We start from the raw sequence: 6,000 nt of genomic DNA on the forward strand, positions 1-6,000 counted from the left end.
ATATCTTTTCTCACTCTTATTTCCAATCTCATAGATTTATTCCATGTATTTTGCCTTTTGTGTAAGATACAAAATGTTTGAAATTCTCTTGATTAAGGCTGTGATACTTAAAGGAACTAATGACAAAATGCACAGCTATGTTTTCTAGACACAGGTATATATCTGTTTTATTTGTGCTTGCTATTAGGAGAGTATGACAATTAGTAAGTTATTTTTTGCACGTATTAAACAGATAGAAAGTGTGGTAGACACATGCACTAAAAAGTTCAGTTCTATATACTTATATGGCAAAAATTAACAGTCCTCTGGGACACCGCATTTTGAGTCTTGCTAATAATGCTGCAAATTACATTGGTATACATTCTTCATGTTCAGAAAATCTGGATATTATAGCATTGCAGAGTTCATGAGGGTTGCATTCATCTTTAAGAATCATGTTCTGGTCTGGATAAGTGGTGGTATATCATGTTCTTTATGTTGTAATGCAAAACATTGCACTAGGGTGATACAATAAACACAATTTGTAATGTGCTAGGTGATGGAATATTAACAGTAAAATATACATGTACATGCATTCATATATATCATACCATATATGGCTCTTTGTGAGAAAATATTTGAAGAGGGTTTTTTTTGGTTTTTTTAGAAAACAAAATACAGTTGTCGCTTTGAAGCAACAGAATTCTGGAAACATCTATTTTCAAGTAATTTTTTGAATCATTAACTACCTTTACATAAACACACACATATGAACTCTTCATTACATGATTCCCTACTGTTTTAAATATGCTTAAACATTAACTTTGAGTTACAATTAAGAGATGCCATAATAAGACACAAATAAAAACATTATGTGAAGAATGATGGACATATGGGAATAATATTAAAAAGTACACCTCTCATGTTGCTTTTCATTATATCCAATTAACTTCTTAAAGCTTTGTATTTCCCTGATGCAGCCTGTTGGTACATGGTACACACTTCCAGATAGCAGACTTGAATTTGTATCCCAGAGCAGATGCCTTGTGACAATCTAGGAAGTACCTCTGAAATGCTACTAGAGCTTTAGGCCTCCTGCTGGACACACTCCTTTAACAAAAAAATGATAAACATAATCAATTTCATCACAGTTAATAAAGACAAGAAATGGTAGTGGGACTTGCAGAAAAAGTCAAGTAATGAAAGGCTGAATTAAATGTAAGAAAGAAACTCTACAGTATTCTGTTTCTTAGAATGCAAGCCCTGTTTAAGATAAAGGTTGTCCCTGTTTTACCTCTTTTGTAAACATGCACACACATTTGAGGTAATTGTCTCTGACATTTAATAATCAGGAAGACTGCATGTAAAAAGAAATGTGTATGAGGCTTCAACTGGCAATTTTTTGCCAGATCGCCCACATATTAAAAAATAGACTGATAGGCTGGTAGAGAGAATATATAACCTTAATTGCCTTTGGTTGGGTGGTGTTCGGGCTTCCCTCCAGATGAAAAGAAAAAAAGTGTTCAAGTTCAGCTGGTACCTTTTAGTTTTTTTGGGTTTTGTATTTTTTTTTTTTTCTGTGTGCAGTAATGTAGCCTGGTCACTATATACACAGCTCCCAGAGGTTGCGATTTTTTTTCTAGTGCTCTCTTGTAGAGTCATTAACCCACAGAAATAGGCATGTTAGGGAAGTCACCTTGCCAATGCTTCAAAGCTGAAGACATATAAATCCAGGGAGCAAAACACAAACAACTTTTGATATAGGGGTTCCTCTTGGCCTAAATAGATATTTGGAGAACATTTAGAACTGAGAATACCATTGCTGCTTCTTTAATTTCTTTTGCTTTTAAGTTTTACCTTAAGTGAATTTAGATGAATTATGGGTTTTTCTCAAAAGGCAAGTGTTCACATTAGTAGATTTGAAAGTGTAGGATGTGCAGCACATGTGCTTTTTAATCACCTCATTTTCAATGAACTGCACCTTTCATTTCTATGAGTTTCATTGGTAGTTACATACTGTTCAGAGCAAATGGATGTGTGCTATGGTGTGGCGTCCTTATGTGCAGTGAAGTCACCCTTCATAATATTTTATTCAGACATATTTAAATTGCTCATGAGAAGATGGTTTTTACTATTCTAATGTCTGTTTTCCTCCTTTACAAAAATTGATGTATCAAAAAGTATGTTAGTAAAAAGCCCATAGCAAATTCAGTGGCAATGCAGAACAAATACTGGTGTTGTTCACTTAAGTTACTTACAAAATGTTTCTTACACCAAATAATCAATTGTTTTCTTCTATTTCTATCAGTCACATAATTAATAATAATGTCAAAGAATTGGCCATAGAGTAGTTTTTTTTTTCAAATCTATGAAGGACATTTTGTGAAGTCCAGTTAAAATACCTTGGTGTTCGCAAACATGATTTCAGGTGATAATAATGAATGAATTAAAAATAATGTTATCATAACCTCAAATTCACCCCATTACTACTATTCAACAATAGTTAAATTTTTACTTTGACCCCCCTATACCAGTGCTGCAACCTAGTGGTACAAAATTATACTCCTTTTCAATCAGCCTGTAAGTATGGTTAGCAGACCTAAAAAAAAATAAACACTTCCACAGAATTATCCAGACAAGACTGACTATATTTCATTCATTTCTTTCCTTGGGAAATCACATTGAGATCAGGAAATTACTCACTAAGAATCAGAGACAGATATTATCTTCAAATTAACCTTTTCTGACTTTTACATTTAATTATTTAACAAGGGAAAAAACATCACTTAGCTGAAATTTGTATACTGCTTTGTGTGTCTAGATGTGTATTTTTTTAATCTCTTTCTGCATTTAATTAATTCTATGCTCATTTTCCTTCATGTATAACATTATTTCTCTGCATTTTTTTTAACTATTGCTAAGCACAGAAAAGAACAGTAGACACAGAGTCTACTGTGAGCACATTTCAGTATTTCATCATTCTTCACAGATCCTTTGTCTATTGAGAACATGCAAGTGTGAAGTTTTAGTGCATCTATCTCATTTATTCCAATGCAAAGCCAAAAATATAATTTAGGAATATATAAGATTCTACATACAGTCTTTTTAAGACGTATTTTGCTATTTTCTTTTCCACAAACTTTTAAAGTGTTATAAATATAAATGGTTGGCAAAGCAAGTAGCCAAGACATATTTTTCAATGCTTCTCAAAGTAACAAAAAAATCAAATAATCAGGATCAGTTTTCAGCTTAAATATATGTATTATAATCAACACTCTTCAGACATTTCAGTTTTCCTATTTAAGTGTACATCATTGTCTTGACACCACACATAAAAACCACAGACATAAATCTAATTTAAAATTAACAGAAACTGCTGCAGAAATTATTACCTATTCACTCAAACTTTCATGTAACAAAGTACATAAAAATATGAGCCCTCAGGCCCAAATTAGATTAAGAGTTGGTAATCCAAGGAGTATTCTTCTCTTGACATAAACTCATATTGACTCTAAATAACTGGTTTTCAACTCTTGAGGAAGATAACCTGTTTCCTTCTTGTTTTCCTTAGTTCCCTAAGTTCCTTCTTTCATTTCCTCCTCCAAAAGAGCATAGAGTGCTATTACAATCAGAAGGTAAGCAATTAATATAAAAGTTTGTGTAGCTGTAAAAATCTCAATAAAACCTAGTACCAGACTCATAATATTTCTAGTAAATGGCATATGTGAAAAGGATTTAGAGACTCAGAAGTGTGTTCCAGTCTCCCACTTTCTGCCTTTCCCCTCCAGTAATATCACCATGCAAATTTAAAGCCTACTACCTTTAAAAGAAGAAGGGGAAAAAAAGAAAAGAAAAACCCCATGCTGTTTTTTACAGACCTGTTTCCTCACACTGTGCACATACTCTCACACTCACATACGCATCCACACATACATGCACAACAAGTTGTATAATTAAAAAAATACCTTCAAAGCAACGGGAGTGCTGTTGGGATAACACAGAGGCTTTTACTGAAATGAAAGATGAAGATTATAGGCAACAGATCCATTTGTGTGGAGGCAACAGAGATGATAGGTCCATTTCAAAATGCTGGTTGCTATTTGTCACTGATTGCACGTGTAGATGCACTCTCCTAAGCTGAAGGGCTGTAGGATTTTTACAGCTGCAACTAGTATCATGTACAGCATCAGCCTATTGAAAATTTCTTATGCAGCTGACAATGCCATCAATAGTTAGTAGTTGGGAGCATGGATTTAGATTTGTATTGTTCTGAATTAATTTAACACCACATCAAATATGGATTTTATTGCAGCATTGACAATAAATGCTCACATAGGTGCACACTGAATTTTTTCTCCCTCCACCTTTTCCCTTCTATCCCCTGGTTTTTCCTTCTCCCTCCACTCCCCCTTTACTGAAATGTCAAACCAGGCAATTTTAACCCTGTCTGTGTGCATATTGCTCTGTACAGATATTTGAAATATTGCTTGTATCCACTTTGATATCCCTCTCCACAGGGATTTCCTTCAAAAGAAGCATTTTCTGTGAGTGTAGGTAATTATTCAGAAATTCAATCCAGGGCAGAACGATTAACAGTGAAAGCTGCAGCAGACTTGCACAGGTATACAGAAAGTGAGGGCACATATGTGTATGTTTCATGCTATGTTCATAACTGTTACACTCTGAAACATTGTGCTTTTTTCAATTCAATTAGACCTGTTCCCCCCATACTGAATTTTCAAGAACTGACTATAGATGGAAACTGCTGCTCAAAAGACAGCCTGCTTACTAGGAGAAAAAAAAAATATAAAATTCTTAGCGTTTCAATCCTGAATGCATATGATAATATCGGTTTACTTTGAGGAGAGACTGCACAGCAGTTATTTCCTATCCCTTGTGTCATTACTCCTGACGCATATTTATAAAATGCAGAAAGTTGCATACAGTAGAACAAATATACGAATCTCATTAAAGAACATACTGCTGTAGTATAACTGTAATAATATCAACAGAAAGAAAATGAAAAAGGTTCCTACCTTTTATTCTGCTGAGAAAGTGGCGTCCACCCCAACCAAACTGTAAAACGAGCTATTAGAGTCCTTTTCTTGGTCAGTTTTCTCCTGTTCTTTTTTTAAGACTGATCCTACTTGGATCTAACTCAGGCTTTTTCTCCCAGCATCACTTAACTCTGGACAGTCCGGAACCAAAGCTAAGGGGGAGCTCTCCTTCCGACTGGCTTTCATTCACAGCTTCTGATTTACGAGGGGAAAAAAAAAAAAAAAAAAAAAAGACCAAAAAAAAAAAAAATCCCTCCACCTCCACCAAAAACCAAGCCGCACCAGCAGAACACACACACAGCACAGACACACAGACACCCCTCAGTGCCCCTCCGCGGAGGGGAGCGGAGAGAAGCGCTGCTGCTGGAGCCGCAGCTCTTACCCTGGGAAGGTTTGCGCCCGGGGAAGTGCAGGCTTCCCGAGCACACTCTGATTTGCAAGTGAATGCGGTGGGAGGGTACAGCAAGCTGAAAGCTTTTTTTTGTGCGAGCCTGTCGCCCTCCCTGCGCTGCCAGAATGGTTCTCTGGTTTTGAAGCTTAAGCTTCATCTGCTTAGCTTGCCGTAATAATGAATACTGAAAACACCTCCACTTTTTGTGGTGTGTTTTTCTTCATTATATGCAACCGCTTAATTGTATCACCAGTGGTCTTACAGCAGTGTTTATAAAAGATATATCTATTTTTAAAAAATAGCATGCTGCCAAGTTAAAGGTAAACCTTTGAGGGCTGAGATGAAACTAGAGAGTAATTATTTTCTTCACTGAACTGCTTTTTCTATTAGATTAGTAACATTTTTCCTCAGACTTCACTATTTTGCCTTATGATTAATACAATGCAAGATAGGTTCATAAAATTAGGTATTTTCACATTTCCAGAGGTTCTAAAAAATTCAGCATCACTACTAATTCCCCATTAATATTCTTTCCCCAGTTGGTAATTGTGATGCCTGCTTTTATTTTAATCA

At 35.3% G+C, this 6,000-nt stretch overlaps 1 protein-coding gene across 2 annotated transcripts in view; it reads right to left on the reverse strand.

Moving 5' to 3' along the window:
* The window catches only part of CDH10 (cadherin 10), a 90,563-nt gene extending 85,095 nt beyond the window's left edge, over positions 1-5,468 (reverse strand). Inside the window, exon 1 of one of the 2 annotated variants that reach the window (XM_077786143.2) lies at positions 5,419-5,468. The gene's annotated coding sequence lies outside the window, so the exon portion shown is untranslated. Of the gene's footprint in view, positions 1-5,015 lie in introns of both variants that reach the window. The other variant, XM_021546401.3, reaches the window with a different exon arrangement.
* Between the last annotated feature and the right edge of the window lie 532 nt (positions 5,469-6,000).

The sequence above is a fragment of the Lonchura striata genome, chromosome 2 (assembly GCF_050655825.1).
Source record: "Lonchura striata isolate lonStrDom1 chromosome 2, ASM5065582v1, whole genome shotgun sequence".
NCBI classification, from domain to species: Eukaryota; Metazoa; Chordata; class Aves; order Passeriformes; family Estrildidae; genus Lonchura; species Lonchura striata.